Source organism: Apodemus sylvaticus, chromosome 9 (assembly GCF_947179515.1).
Source record: "Apodemus sylvaticus chromosome 9, mApoSyl1.1, whole genome shotgun sequence".
Lineage (NCBI taxonomy): Eukaryota > Metazoa > Chordata > Mammalia > Rodentia > Muridae > Apodemus > Apodemus sylvaticus.
In genome coordinates, this window is record NC_067480.1 from 40,990,598 (window position 1) to 41,007,577 (window position 16,980).

General features: G+C 41.1%; 1 long non-coding RNA gene across 1 annotated transcript; it reads right to left on the reverse strand.

Moving 5' to 3' along the window:
- Positions 1 to 1,711: 1,711 nt before the first annotated feature.
- On the reverse strand, positions 1,712 to 16,189 carry LOC127692872 (uncharacterized). Its single transcript, XR_007979526.1, has 3 exons — positions 16,103 to 16,189; positions 2,399 to 2,442; positions 1,712 to 2,133 (listed from the first exon to the last, which is right to left on the reverse strand). It is a non-coding gene; the product is annotated as an uncharacterized LOC127692872 (long non-coding RNA).
- Between the last annotated feature and the right edge of the window lie 791 nt (positions 16,190 to 16,980).

The window sequence follows — 16,980 nt, forward strand, 5'->3', positions numbered from 1 at the left end:
GAAAATGACTAAACGTATGATATAAAAATCCCTTTTGCCTTTATAGGTTCAGTTTTATAATTAATAAAAGTAATGATATCAAAAGTGGTGATGTTCATGGTCACTTGGCTTATTCCTAGAACTGGGGGTGGATCCTGCATGCCAATTTGTTTTCTTTAGCTGTGTTTAGTTTTAATTACCTGACAGTCAGCAGAGTCTACTGCGTAGGAAATGACCTCCCGTGCACATCAGTGTTTGGTGGGAACAGTGGAGGAAGCCTGAGGGTGGGTGGGAAGGAGTGTTTATCTTTTGTTCCACTTTCATGAGAACTGTTACAGGGAGCCTAGGCTAGCCTCTGTCCGGTTCAGTGCAGTGATTATGCGTCAAGCCAATGTTTATGTTTCATTGCTGGTGATATCGGGTAGGGTGGCTTTGATAAACATAAAATGTGAGAAAAGTTTATCTCTGGGCTCTCCATTCCTCTGGCAGAAATCTCTTTTTTAAATATCCCTCCAGACTTCAGGCTGACCACCTCTTAATGCTGTAACTCTCTCTGTCCAGGCACTTAGACTATTACTAGGTCAGTAGGTCAGGGACCTTCTGCCTTCCCTAGCTTCTTGTGTTTCTGCTGGAAGACTCACTCTGTTCGGGTTCCATGACATCCAGGCCATTTCTGATCAACTATTTATGCCAAACTGTTAGTAGCTGTTAAAAAAAAAATCAACTCTAGGGCTGGAGAGATGGCTCAGTGGTTAAGAGCACTGACTGCTCTTCCGAAGGTCCTGAGTTCCAATCCCAGCAACCACATGGTGGCTCACAATCATCCGTAACAAGATCTGACACCCTCTTCTGGAGTGACTGAAGATAGCTACAGTGTACTTACATATAACAAATAAATCAATCTTTTAAAAACAAATCAACTCTAATACAGTCCTAGCAAGAACCATTTCCATGTTAACCTGCCTAGTGTATTTTAGAGCCTTAATTCCAAGTTTCCCTAGCCGCCTTTTAATGGAAAGATTCATAGAATAAACACAGGACATGTTCCTGGAGTTTTGAATTGACTTAAATATTGTTTTCATGTTATAAAAATAGTGATTTATGATTCAGTAGAAGGAAAAATTCCACCCATATCTTGTGGGGAGGAAAAAAGAAGAAAAAGAAAACAAATGTTGTTTTTGGTGAACTCCTGGGTTAGGCCTCTAGATACCGTGGGATTCTTAGATGAATAACTTTGAGAAACGGTGGCCTCAGCCAAAGTTGTCAGTGGTCGGAATTCTAGGCTTTTCTCAGAGTTGGTGGGAATCCCCTCTCCCCAACTCTGATCACTGGTTCAGATATGGATGTGTTCAGCGGTCCATCCCACTGTTTGGTGAGAAATGAATTTTTCAAGCCTGAATAGTTTTTGAGTGGTTTTACAAGTTGTGCTTGTCTGTGATTTTAGCTCAAGTGTTGCTTGGTGACTTAGAGATCTGCATGATGAGTTGACAAAAAGAATGGTGTGGAGCTGCTGATCGGTGTGTCTTTTGGGCTACAACAAAACACTTTAGGTACACTTCTCTATAAAGGTTATTTTAAAACTCTTAATATTTTCTTAGAGCACACAAGACAATACACAAAATGATAGGCCTTTAGAGAGCTTTGAATATCAGGTTAAACTTTAGAATATGCACATTTATTTTTTATTGTAAATAACATGTTTAAAGGAATTGCAATGAGGAACTGGAAAATTAATGTTTGTTTGTTTGTTGCAGTGGAGAGAAGAGGGGAAGCTTGAGGATTTCATGGAAGAGGATTATTGTAGGTTTGGACAATCACACAAATTATTAATACTTTGTTGCTTTAATGCCTATTGTATCAAGCTGTGACTTCATAATTCATGTGCCCAAAGAGGATCTAGTAAATAGTAAAATGGCAAAACATTGCAAAGCCATTTCCTTTGATGAAAATTTCCATTTTGATATTATTTTCAATAAACTGCTTACTGTAAGTCCTGAAGGAACTGTGGTTGCCATCTCTTGTCGGGCCCCAGAGGAAGCACATTCATCTTCGTCCACAATTGGCAAGTAAGGGCTTCCCTAGAGGTCGGAGGGAGTTTTCGGAACAGCCAGCCCTGAAGTGTGTTCCCACATCCATGCTACTTCATAAGACCTGCTAGGAAAGATTATTTCTGCTTAATTTTCAAGCGATATTGTGTGTGGGGGAAAACACTCCTAAAACTGCTTGTCAATCATTTAGACCTTAGTTCTATTTATTAGCAGCTTCCCCGTTTTTAGCTAAGCACTATTGTTAGTATCTACTATCAAGGGCTGCTGCTATTAAATAGTAAAAGGAATAAAAACCACAGCGTCGAAACCAACACAGCAAAGCTACCTTCGTACATTTCCTGCTCACTCCCACACACTTTGTAGCTACTCACAGAATCGAAGAATTGCAGCTTGAGGGGTGGCTCAGCACAGTACCCTGTAGGCCAAAGGGAATAGAGAAATCACAAAGGAGACTGCAGGTTTTCTCTCTCCCAAAGGAATTCTGCAGCATTCCCTGTGGCGCTGATCTCCACCTCACCTCACCGAGTCTTCCTCTCCAGATGGGTGAAACCCCTCTCCAGTAGTGTTGAATTCAAATTATACCGCCCGAGTTTAAGTATGCTTACGGTTATCAGAGTTATCAAACTGGGGATCCATATTTAACTGCTGGCCGTCAATCCTCTGCTCTTCACCCCCTAACTTCCCCAGGCAACTCAACGCACAGAAATGAATTGCCTAGCACCTGCCAAGCAGCCCCCCGCCTTCCAATCACCATGTTTAGTAGTGGACGGATTGGCAAAGAACGGTGGTGGTGGTGGACGTTAGGGAGGACAAAACAGAACATCGCATCTGTGAGAACAAATATAACGTACTCGGTGAAGTTTAATGCAGATCATCACGGCAGCCAAAGAGCTTTAACTTAGTGCTGCATCACTTTACCTAGTCCAGGGAAATATTAAAACCCTAAAATGGGAGATACGACACTGCAGTGGAGCTGAAAAATGCCTTAAGTTTAACCATCATGCATTTGTGGGTCTGGACCCGCCTGAAGATGGTTGTAGCCCTCCCTCACTGCAGCAGTCTGGGGATGCTGGCCTTCAACTCTGGTCTTGAGTATTGCTCTTGTCAACCAGCAGGCTCTCTGGCTTAGGACGAAGCAGAACTCTTCAAAGACACTATATTAGTCCGTTTGGTCTGGCAGCCTTCCCTGCATCACATGACTGGTGGTTGGTAAATCTAAGTTAGAAGTTCATCCCGTGTGAGGCAATTTCCAGGGTCTCTTAAATTCTAGACTCAACTTTCAGGTGCACCGTTTTCATGTGTGGCCTAATTCTGTCTCACATGGGGTTTCTTGGGCTCACCCTAGACTCTTTCTGGGGACCATTCACATGCACTTGGGAGGTTTTTCCATAGTTCAGGGCTCAAATGCATTTCCTCCTTTGTGATAACCACCAGGGTAGAAGGGCAAAGGTGACCCCAGGCTAAGAGGGCAAAGGTCTGACTTGCTCCACAAGGTGGTTCCTGCCTATTTTAAATCCATTTTCCTTGTAAAGAATTTAATTTTTCAGAATCAAATACGCGCAGAACTTCTTTAAATCAAACTTTCCCTTTAAATACCCCTTCAAGTTACTCTCTCATTTTTTTTTCTGTTACAATCAACTCATGTAAATTTCATTAAACCGTATTTGCGTCATAAAATGAATGATGACTCGTTAAAAAATGTAAAATAACCTTGCAACTACAAAATGGGTAAAGATGGTTGTCTAACAAATAGAGTATTAGGTCCTATTTTATGCATTTAAATTTTGTTTGTTTTCAAGAAAGTTTCTCTTTGTATAACCCTGGCTGTTCTGGAACTCAATTTGAAGACCAGGCTGACCGTGAATTGACAGAGATCTGACTGCCTCTGCATCAGTAGTGGGATTAAAAGTGTGTACTACTACTGCCTGGCCTGTTTTGTTCATTTTAAAGACATTTAAAAGGCATTTTATTTTTTGATTTTTTTCTATGAAAATTTAAACATAAGAAAATTACAGAAGATACGAAGGGACTTTGAATTCTTATCTGGATTCAATAGTCATATTGATGCAGATTTAATGTTTTCATTGGTGTGAATTCCTTATATTGATACAAAATCTGAAATTAATATGTCACTGTTAGATAGGCATTGTGCCTATGCAACTCATTTAAGACTACAAAGCTTAGACCCAGTCCTTCTAATAACTGCCACTTCAAACTGTTTAGCATGATTAAGTAACACAAGTTAAGGGCCAGATGGTAAACTCATGGTTATGTTAAGTTCTAATTTAATTATAGTAAAGTGTTTTTAATTTACTCAAACAGAAATGACTAAGAATAGTTAAGGTTTAACAATTCAGTTATAATTCACGTAGATAGTCTTCGAAAGTTCCAGAAGTCCACAGAATACAACATTTAAAGCCATTTCCTTATTGACTAGAGACATGTCTGCTCCTGGCAGCACCCCCTTCTTGGTTCAAAGAAAAAACTGAGCATCAATGGAGTTGCTTCAGTTGGAGTGAGATAGCCAAAGGGCAAGAATTGCCTTAATTCATCTACAGACAAAAATACTTTCCAGAAAAAGGGCACACTATGCAGACTAGTGAATGAATAGCTCTTCCAAGACAGAGTAAGTAGTACTTCATAATTCTGCTTTACAAAAGTTTGTCAGATGATCCTGGGCCAGAAGGCTGCACACTGATGCTTCTGCGGTTTTAAGAAATGAGGAACTTTCCAGGTAGTCAGCCGTCTCTACAAATTGGTTAAGTTTTGGAAGCTATATTTTGTGTTTCCTATATTTTCAGGTAATGTTTAAGTCATTCTCAGATTCTGATGGGGTTGAAGACTAGTTATAGTCCCATAGTCAACTCAAGTTGTTTAGCATTGAGAGAGATGATATAAGTTTGAGAAGATGGTTTTCAGAGAGCATTACAGGCTAAAATCTAAACATAATGCAGGGATAGAATCATAATTCTTTAAGTTAGAAATGTTGGCAGAGTACTTTTCTAATTGACAAATATGATGGACTTTGTAATTTACATGATCGTTATGGTTTTGTTCAATTTATTATGTCTGGGAGAAGAGTTTCTGGATTTTTTTTTTTTAAATTAGGCAGAAAAGAACCAGGCAATGGTGGCACATGCCTTTAATCCCAGCACTTGGGAGGCAGAAGCAGGTTGATTTCTGAGTTTGAGTCCAGCCTTGTCTACAGAGTGAGTTCCAGGACAGCCAGGGCTACACAGAGAAACCCTGTCTCGAAATAAAAATAAATTGGGCAGAAAAAGTGAGCTATAGGAGTGATTCTGATGCTAAGGTCCTGTTCTCCAGTTGGTTCTAGATCTGTCACTAAAGATGCCAGGGACCAATTTCTGGGTGGAAAGAGATGGGCAGAAGGGTCCTGGGGTGGGGTGGGTGGAGAGGAGATGGAGGAAAAGGAAAGGAGTTTTCACCATGCTTTAGAGGTAACCAGCCATGTGAGAGCTCAGGCAGAGCAGCCATAGGCTACTTCTCCAGGTTGTAAGTTAGGGTGTTGAGCTGAGACTAAAGGTAATTGAGCAACTAAAGCTGAGGGAAGATTTAGAGTGCTGAGCTAAGAGTATTGGGAAGGGCATGCTAGCCACTGTAGATTAGAAGCGTCCTGCAATTGAACCAAGAAGGCAGGTTGAAAATGAGCAATGTGTGTGTCTGTGGTTTTCATCCTCAGAGCCAATATTCTCTGGGTGGGGGCTGGTAGCGTCTGGTTTGCCCAGAGCTTAAAGTGGGGTAACAAAAACTTCATGCTACAGTTATCAACAAAGAGTTCAGTTTGTTTAATTTATACTGTACCAACACTATCATAATTCTTCCACATGATCAAATCTTTGGCCTATTTTCAAAATTTCTCAATTTTCTTCGTTTTTATAAAAACAATTTTCAAACATCAAGATCTACCTTAGGCTATAAATTATAGTTGATTGATATGTCTTTAGTCTTGATCAATATACAAGTTCCCTCTTTCATCTACATTTTATTTTTTCTTTTTGAAGAGACTTAAGTAATTCTTCTTATAGAATTTCTCCACTGCATTGTATCACCAACTGACTACTTAACGTATCTCTTTGTTTTCACATTTCTTATAAACTGTTGCTCAGATACTGAGATGTGATTCAATGCCAGCTTAAATTTTTTGCGAGAACATAACTTAGGTGGTCTTGTACACTTCTACTAGGAGATACGTGTCTGTTTTCAAATTTGGCAGCAGCTGACGATCATGGCCAAGGTCAAGTCTCTTATTTAATTTGCAAAAGAACTTCAGTGTTCATCAACTGCATCTTCATGTGTTAGTCTTATCAACTACATGGTTACCACAGTACAGAGACTGATTAATACTTAATTCTCCCTTATGAATCACTTTTTAAAAACATTAATTGCTTGTAAAAGGGGTGTTGGGCAAGGTGGACCCATCAAGTTTAAGGAATGAATTTTAAATAAATATATATGGTATGTTTTAATTAACTATAGCTATTTTCTCTTTTGTTGCTCAGCTCTGGTCATCATTGGCCAGTGGGAGCCATTCAGTTATTCTCTGTCTCTGTCTAGTCTCTGTCTTTCTCTCTCTCTCTCTGTGTATGTGTGTGTGTGTTTGTATGTGTGTGCTTGTGTTTTCCTGCTGAGGATTGAATCCAGGACCTTGTGCCCTTGAAGCAAATACTCTACAATTAAGCTACTATCTGGACCCTGTCTCCCCCTCTGTGTCTCTACTTACTTTTCAAGATTAAAGTCTCACTATGTAGCCTAAACTAGCCTCAGACTAATAATCCCCTGCCTCATCTCCCAAGAACCAGGATTACAGGTGTATGGTATTATGACTGGCTCTTCTTATCTGGTTTATAGGAAACATAGGATGGGTTTAGATCTGATCATTGCTCTTAGCTTGTGTGTGGGCCCGTGTACTGGAGGCTTTCCACAGAGATCTCTGGCCCAGCTGGGTCGAGGGTTCTGGCAAAGAGGAGAGAGTGCAGGCAGGAAGGGGGAGTTGGTTCTACTGCTTCCACTGCTGCAGTTGGTTCCACCTCTGTCTCTGCCATGCTGTCTCTGTTGTTCCACATCAGTCACCCTGCGCTGAGTTGGGCCAGGTTGGGCAGATGTTGACTAGCCAAGGAGGAGTGTGTGGGGGAGCTTCAGGTGACATTTTTGGAGAGGGGACCTCTTCCCAAGTGTTACAGCTCTTATGACAGACACTGTAGTTCTCACATACTTTTAATCCTTCCAGATAGGATTCTTATATACAGTTTTGGGGTGCTGATAACAGGTACTTCTCATTGGCTTGGTCTGAGAGCTTGGGGAAACCTTATTTGCATGTGGGAGGATTTGGTGCTGCTCCTATGTGACTGATGGTCACATACCTCTCTGGAGGGGGGGTGTGTGATTGTGGGAAGCTGTAGCTATATAACAGAAGCCAGGGGCCCAGGGGGCGTGGCCAAACACCTGTCATTCTCTTGCGGGCGACAGGGCGACAGTCACCTGCTGGGTCTCCTGGGTTTTAAGCCTGAGCTGGACCAAGGAGGGATCAGGTTGCCTACCTATCACAGCTCACTGCTCCACACTTGCGCATTTGTTTCTAGTCCTTTCTGAAGAGATATAGCTAGAAAATACATATTTTTAATTTTTGAAAGTATGTGTGTGTATGTGTGTGTGCATGTCTGTGCCTAACTTGCCTATGGCCAGACCAAATTGACCTGTTCCCAGGATATAGAAGTTCTGCTCTGGACTTTTGTTTAGCAACTTACTTTCAAGACCCTTTCCCACTACCACAAGCTCTTATTTTACTTTAAACAGACTTAGCCTTAGCTTGTTGCCCTGCAGTGGTGTTCTTTGGTCATCTGTAAGGATGGTGAGACAGCATGCAGTGCTGACTCAAGAAGCTGGCAGTATTACAAGGTTTCAAAGTCATTTAGAATATTTCTTCTATCCAGTTTTGTCATCTGTCTGATAAACAGTGTCATCCATTAGATATTCTTTCTCTGTGTGTCTGTCCCCCATCCCCCGTTTCTAGACAGGGTTGCTCTGGCTGTCCAGGATCTTACTCTGAAGACCAGGCTGGCCTGGAACTCACACTAAAAGTGTGTGCTGCTGCGGCCACCACAACCCGGCTATATTTTTCTCATTTTTAAGACTAAAAGAATTCTCTCTCTCTCTCTCTCTCTCTCTCTGTGTGTGTGTGTGTGTGTATGTGTGTGTGTGCATGTGTATGTGTGAGGTGAGCCTGTACTATGTACTTTAGCCTGCAATTGCAGATGTGTATGTGCCATGGCATGCCTATACTGCAATCAGAGGACAACCTACTGTGTTGGTCCCCACCTTCCATCTTGTTTGAGAGAGGGTCTGTTTATCACTGTATATGCCAGACTAACTGGCCTAAGAGCTAGGGAGTTTCTCTGGTCTCTGCTCTCATCTCACCACAGGAGCACTGGGATCACAGACACATTCAGCTGTATCTGGTTTTACCACTGAGCCTTCTCCCTAGCTCCTAGCTTTTATTTTAAAATGATTTAATTTTGTTATGTTTTATAACATTTTATAATTATTTAAGACATTTATACTGTATTGAACTCAAATGCACAAGATAGTCAAAGAACTATTGCTTTGTATATTTCTTTGTAAAATAATAATATATGCTAAGCCTTCCATTGCTTTAAAAAAGTACGGTGATTCATCAAAGGATCATTTCATGGTAGTATAGTGATTTACTCAACCCAGTCTCTATTATGGGAACTTGTGTTGTTCTAAGTCTTTTATTATTATTTCTGGAGTTACAGTGTATAGACTCTCACCTCTGCCTCTCTGTGTCTCCTCTGTCTCTATCTCTGTCTCCTTCCTTCTCCCTCAGCTCCCCTCCTGTCTCTGTCTCTGACTTTTCTCTCTCTTGCAAGTGCAGCTTTAGAAGAGATTACTACCAATAAGGTTGCCAAGAAAACATCTGGCAAGGTATCAGCAAAATTTTTTTCTAAAAGAGATGTGTGATTTTTCATTCTGACCGACAGCAAGACTGATGGGTTTTTTATAGTTTCTCCAAATGTATCTGTCATTAAACTTTTGGATTTTTCCCAACCTGATGAATTGGAAAACTTAAAAATTATTCATCTCTTCGCTGCAGTGATGAGCTTCTGGGAAATTACTCATGTTTGTCCTTGGACATCAGTTGATAATTTTTCTCCCCAGGTTTCAAAGGCTCTTTGTATAGTAAAACTATTTGCCTTTTGTGATATAAGTTGTATATCTGTTGTCATTTGTTCCTTTTTATGTTACTTATGGTATTTTTCATTTATAAATGTTTGAAAAAATATACCATCAAATTTATCAATTATTTATCTCTCTTTTGGCAGTCCTTCCTAGTTTTGCTTTTGGAATTTAGGCATGGTTTAAGGAAACATCCCTAGTATCACATAATAAAGCAATTTATTCATGTTTTAGCCATAATTTTATTAACTTCCGATGCATGGAATTTATCTGTTTTATGGTATATTCATTTCCTCTTTTAAAATACAGTTATCTACCTATCTATCTCAATGTCACTTGTGTGGACTCACATTGACCTAACTGACACCATCTTGAATTATAGCTGACATTATTGCCTGCCTCAATGTAACCCTTGCTGATTTTTCCTGCACACTTTGCAAGATATGCTACACAGACAAAACGTCTCAGGTGTGGAGGTGCACACCTACAGTCCCAGCAATTGGGGGCTGAAGATCAAGTTTAAGGCTAGTGTTAGCTAGCTAGTGAGACCCTGTCTTAAAAAACACAACAAAACAAAGAAATCAACTCCTCAGTAATTGATGGACAGAAGTAGAGATAGAGATGGAGAGAGAGATAAGTAGATAGGACCATCTGGCTGACTCGTGGCTTTATAACTGGACCCAACTCTAGGGTTGTGTCTAATTCTGCCAATAGGTTAATATAAAATGTACATTCTAAATGGGGGTGGTGTCTCCTTTGTCTTAACTAATATACAGACCCCCTCCTTCTGACTGGAATTGATCCATAAGGTACTACCATTAACCCCAGTACACAGCACATATAATCCTTAATCTGTTTGCCTGTCTTCAGTCTCTCAGTACCTTTCACCTGATCTGGCCCCCATGCCAGGGGGACTGGAACTGTTCTGGAACTTATTTAAGAGCTTATCTTTAGCTTTTTTTTCCTCTTTTTTTTTTTTTTTTTTAGCTGTTGATGTATCATGTGCTAAAGGTTCATATGCAATTGTATTTATTGCAAGACTTGCTTTTACTTTATGGGAAGGAACAAGGTTACAACTAAAGTCTGAGTTCTTGTTAGTGGGGGAAAAATTCACGTTGTCCAGAGCGTAGGTGGAGAGGTATGGCGGTAGTAGCCACTGATTGTGAAGGATAAAAACATACAAGACATTATGTGTTTAATAAAGGTTTAATCATATAAATGGCTAATGAAAATAACCAGTGATATACATAAATGCACTTAAAATATGTATTTTGATGGGGATCATTTATGTATAAAGTACCAATAAATGGTATAGGCAGTATAATGAGAAAACTAATAGTGATATTTATAACCTGTCTACTTTAAAAAAAAGAGAGACCACTCATTGTATATTTTATACACTGGCTGTGGTAATCAGCACCTACAATCTCATCACCTGGAAGACTTGAGGAGGGGAGGCCAGTTTGGGCTGTCTAGGAGCTCAAATCTACTCTGATGGAGAGAGAGAGAGAGAGAGAGAGAGAGAGAGAGAGAGAGAGAGAGAGAGAGAGAGAGAATGAGCGAGCTTGCTTTAAAAAGTAAATTGTTGGGCATGTTGCTCATACTTAGTGTTCCTAAAGTTCTAGGGTGAAACCACAGCTGTGCATGCACATGTGCGTGTGTGCATGTGCATGTGTGCATGTATGTATGTGCATGTATGTGTGTTGAATATTCTTATAAAGAGAATAATCCTTCTAGATATTGAAAGTTTCTGCTTTAGATTAGATATTCAGTCTCCACATTGACATATTTCACAAAGAAAATGCAGCAAACACAGCAGCCATTTGTCCTGAGAATGAAACTAGTGAAAGTGAGACAGGCTGACTCCATGACAGGCTTCAAATCAGCAGTTCAGGAGACTGGGTCTAAATCTCTGATTCCAAGGACTGGGCAAGTCCAGGCAAGTCAGTTACTGAAAAAACAAACAAACAAACAAACAAACAAACAAACAAACAAACCCAGGCCTCAGGCAGCCAACCAGAAGCCACCCTGTCATCAGAAGCTGACCTGCCACCTCGCAGGAGACAAGGGCAGGGTCAGCAACAGTTTATAGACTACCTCAGCTACTTCTCAGCAACAGTTTCCAACAACCTCCTCCCCCCCCCCCAACCCTAGCAATGGGTCTGGAATGTTCCCAGAGATAGAACCAAAAGATTAAGACAAAGGTTACCTACCCCTTCCTGGAATTCCCCTAGTGAGAATCTGAGCTGCAAGCTCACTGTTGTACCTCCATCTTGGTAGATGGTAGACCCCAGCATGTGGGACTTCTGCAGAATAAAACACTCTTTGCTTTTACATTCTATTTGAGTCTGGGGTATCTTTCTTTAGCAGATCATGGACACTTACAAAAGAATGATGAATCTAGGTTACCATTATGCCCAAAGGCCATTTCTAGGTACCACTGTCCCAAGATTTTTGACACACAGCCCAAATAGCTACCAATGTGTCCAATAAGAAGAGTGAGTTCTGGAGACACCTTCCCAACTCTACAAAGCTTTTTGCATGTAACTCAAAATGTGGTTCCCCCTCCCATCTAAAGGAAGTCTGTCTGGTAGATAAACTACTTTAGGACACACACAGGAAATGAACAGGAAAGACGGGAAAGGCATGACATGAGAGCCAACCTGAGAAGGTTGAGGAAAGATTTCTCCATCTGGCTAAGGAGTCAGGGTGCAAGATTCTCTTTCCTGGTGTGGTGGGAGTGTGGGAAGGAAATGACAAAGCCAGTCCCTCCCAGGCACTTGGGGAGGGGGTGGGCTGAGGCTCTCACTGAGGGAGCCCCACAGCCTCACTCTGGTTTCTCTTGCTTGGGGATGTCAGATCAGGAAGTATTCCACATATAGTTTTTCTGTAATTTGCAGTCTGGAAACCTGCAGCGAGAAATGCAGAGAGTACTGAGGTTTTTAAGGGCCTGGGAAGAACAGTCCACTTTATTTTTTCCTAGAGCCCCAAAATATTTTTATTTTATGGAGGGGCTTATGGTTTGAGCTGGCGCAATTAATATTCATGGGTTTCTAACCACACTTCCTGAGCATATTTAGCCTCTTCGCTGGACATTTTCCATCTTGATCTAATTTTTCTCCCCTTAAAACAGCCTTTAGATTCAGAACACTGGCCACCTACCCTAGAGGCACAACACTACTATGAATCAAGCTTAACTTTAGAACTTAGAGTAAACCCTTTTAGATTGGCCACATTTGCCCCTGGGGCACTGTTACTATGACTAAATGTAGGCCAAAAATATTCCAAGGAGCATGTTCCTGCTCTTTTTAATTCTCTTATAGCATGGGTAAGTTTGTAGGTACGGTACCTGAATTTGTCCTTGCTTTTGTAATTTGAACTGTAGTCTTGGCTCTCTATAACAGAATTAAGTGCTTAAACTTTCTGCAAAGTTTTTCTCAAGTCTATGACAAAATGTAATGGCAAATATGGCAAAATTTGATGACTTGGTATGTGATAAAGGCGTATTGCTGAATCTTAACAGACATGGAGGACAGAGCAGAGAGGTCAAATGGAGGTCACGAGAGCTTATAAGCCGCTTTATGTATTCTTTTGCTCACTTGCATTTACTAAACAGCTCCAAATTCTCACTGTAGCAGAGTGTTATGGTAGAGCATTTTCTGCATCTGGAAATTTTACCTTGAGTTCCTGATTTCAACTAGGAAAAAAAATTCCTTTACTCTGTCAGTTAGAACAGAATACACACAACCATACCCACACCCAGACATCACACATGCCCTCCTAATATAGCACACATACAGTATTCACACCACACATACAGCATATATACATGCCACATTCATATCACACCAGACACCACACACACACCACATTACACCTACCACCCCATCACACACACACACTCACACACACATACACACTCACACATACCACATCACACACCACCCCCATTACATACACACTCACACGCACACATACTCACACACACTCATGCATATCACATGACACACACCACCCCCATTACACACACACTCATACTCAAATACATATACACTCACAGTCACACACACACACAGTCACACACACACACACACACACACACACACACACACACATTCACACACACACACACACACTCCACAGCTCTATAGTACTGACAGTAGCTTGAGTTCCTTTTTCAGAGACCTCTCTTCAGATACTTGACCTAGCTACAGGAAAGAATTTCAGAGGACACCAGTGTGAAGTAGAGTTGGAGTTGTTGAAAAGGGTTTTAGTGCAGATGCTAAGCTTGAGGATTGAGAGAGGTGCTTGGGAAGAAAGCAAGACACACCCAAGAGCATGAGTGTAGCCTTCTCAGTTTGTGCCGCCCTCCTTGCCTTTGTTATGTCAAACACACAATTTTGGTGCAATTTGAAGCTATTGGCTTTAAAGGGTGGCTGAGCCATTTCTTCAGCCCAAGAGCCAACTTTTAATTTAATTTAATTTTTCTTTTTCTTTTTCTTTTTTTTTCTTTTCTTTCTTTTTTTTTTTTTTTTGCCTTTTCAGCTTCCTCTCTTAAATGTAAGGTTTCACTATGTGGACCAGTCTGGCCTTGAACTCACAGTGATCCATCTGCCCCCCTAGTGCTGGGATTAAAGGTGTGTGCCACAACATCCAGCTCTTCACTTTTTAAAATTATTATTAATTTTAAATGACTGCCTTTCATGAGTTTCTGCTCTAATCTTCATTGTCATCTTCTGCAAACTTCTGGCTCAGTGTTCTGCCCTTTCTAGGGTCTTCAGGATTCAGGGTAGGTTAACAAGCTGAGATCCTTCTTTTCTATCATGGGCATTTATACATTTATAGTCAGGGCTGCATAGTGACTCCCTCTCTCAAAAACCAGCTTAAACTGTTTCATGATTTAGCCTGTAGTCTGCCCTAGAGAATGTTCATGTGCGTCTGAGAGGTGGAGTCAGTCAGACTCTGGGAAGTCTCTATTGATGGATGTCTCTTTGGCTTTAAATGTCTTTAAGTCCTCTGTTTCCTTACCTATCTTCTGTGAGGTTGCTCTGCTCATTGAGGAAAGAAAGGTAACAAGGTCTACCATTGGTACAACCCAATCACTTTTTATTATTTTGAGTCAGAATTCATAGACCAGGCTACCCTTGGAACTTGAGACCCTCCTGCCTGCCCCAGCATTCTAAGGCCTGGGATTATAGGCATATAACACACCTGTTCCAGGTTTTTATGGTTAGTTTTCAATATATATATATATACATATATATATGTATATATATGTGTGTATATATATGTAAATTATCTTTGTACTACAAGTAATCATTATTTTTTTAATAGACCTTAGTGCTCAGTATCATTTTATCTACAACATCCATTACATCCATTATAATCGAGGAAACAGAGCTTGAGTCTGGTGCCTTGACCTGCTTGACTGTCCTGTTACCCTTAATTGATTATAATGGGTATATGTAGATTTATATCTGCTATTTGATTTTTTCCCTTTCCCTGAGTTCTCTGCCTTTAGTTGGTGTTCAACTGAGCCACTAACTATCACTATTTCCTTCATTGTTTTGACAATGCTTAGGACATAATTTGTTTTTACATTTCGACTGAATTAAATTCAGGTTGAGAGTCATTCATTCCCTTCACCCAGTGAACTACATACCTAGCCCCAGTAAGAGTAATGTTCAGAGTTAGTCTTTAATGTTCTTTCTGATAGGAATGGAGTGCCTCTCAGCTGTCTCTTTCCTGGCCATTTCTGATATCTACCAGCTTCCTTTTAATATTTACTGATGAAATCTCCATTTTATGAGCAATCCTTATTCACAGTGAAGGAAGTTCTTTAGAGAGAGCTTCAGAGCCGTCTGCTTTTATGAATGTTGTAGTTCCTTCAAATCACCACTCTGGATGGCAAGCATGGGACAGGTGCCTCTGATCTTGGCTGACTTCATCTCTAATGAAATTGTTGCTCTTTTGAGCAAGCTGGGTGTGGTAATTTAAGGTCACTCTACTTGGTATCTCAAGCACCATACTCCTGGCTACACCTACTAGCAATTACGTTTTCATCTGAAGCAGAGAGGAGGCACATGTTGCTACGTTCCTTTTGGAAAGACACTACACCCCTTAAATAGGAGAAAGGACAAGGGGAAGAAGAAGCCATATCTGTTAGCCAAACCCCCAATTAGAGCTGACAGTCCACCAAGTTACCTAGGAATGGTGAAGCTGAGAATCCATTAAGTTGCCCCAGAATAGAGGTGCTAGCTGGTCATGGTTTATGTGTTATATAGGCTCACTGTTATTACAAGGAGTTATCAGATTGTCTTGAATAGATGTGTTTCTGTATTTCAGTGGACCCTTGGGACAGTTTCTAGATACTCAGAAAATGATTTTCATCAGTTATGATTGTTTCACTAGAAAGTAGGCCCTAAGGGATCTTCATATTGCTGGAAGAAGAGAGAGCCACTTCTTTGCAATCTAAAAATGCTCTTAATTACAATCCAATCTAAAAGCACTCTTATATGCAAATAAACATGTCAGAATGTAGCTGTGTTTTAGAAAGTTGAGATAGATTTAAAATACTGGCCTTGAGTGATAAAATGTGTGTGCACCAAGGCCCCAGTAGGAAGTAGATATAATAGCATATTTAAAAGCTCAACTGAAGGCCAGAAGAGGAGTTGTGTAACGCAGTGGTCAAGGCTGTATGTAGCTTGTATGAGGACCTGGTTTTACTCCCAACACCTAAAATAACAAACAAACAAACAAACAAAATCACTGCTCCCTCCTAACATGGATAAGGCTAAAAGTGATGACCAAGGAACGACAGAGGCCCGCACCACCAGGAAAAGATATCAGTTTCTGCTTACCTCCGAGAAGGCTCAAGGAAGTGGTTATTCAGACACATACTGGAGCTCTTGGCAGAGAGATGTTTTACCAGACAGGAGCAGCCTTATGTCCAGGATCACAGTCAGATCTCCTGGAGGAGAGGAAGGAAGGAGGCTGGCGTGGGAGGAAGCTCGCTTCCAGAAGTGCTCACTACACTCAATTTTTGATCTCCTGCCAATTCCTCTACCTCGTAGAAGCCAGAAGGCAAAGCGAGCTGGAGGGCTGATGCCTGCTCATCTCCTGGAGATTGTACTGCGGCAAAGTGGGGTATAGATCTGCAGTACCGGTGTGGGCATCAGCCCCTGATGTATGACCATCATTGCTCCGGGGAATAGATGATTTCAGAGCTTCACTGAATAGCGTGACACAGTCTCACTTCTCCCAGCATGCACTTCTGCCAGCATCCAGGAAGCTCACCTTCAGGAATTGCACTGTGCCTTGAGATAGTCAAAAGCAACTTTCAGTCAGCTTGGGAGGTAGATGCAAAGATGCTTGCGAAGGTTACAGAGTTCTGGAAGTCTGGTAGGGAGGCTGTTTAATGCATCAATTGTCAAGGAGCACTGCCTTTGTTTTGTGGGTCAGTTGTCCAATAGAGAGTATAACAATAACATGAGCTTAGAAGGTAGAGAAGAGAGAATCCTTGCGAACGGTCTCTTTATGGTTAGTGACAATGGGAGACAGTCTGCCAAGAGTCACTCCATATCCCAGCACTGGCGAGACTCAGGAACAGCCCAGTGAGGAAGCTGGAGTAACTCCCACACGCTGATGTGAATGGGGAGACAGGGGGCTCACCGCCTTCAGGATATTTCTTCGTAAGCTTGGAGCCCCACCTCCAACCCCACTTCAGCAGGGTTTCATG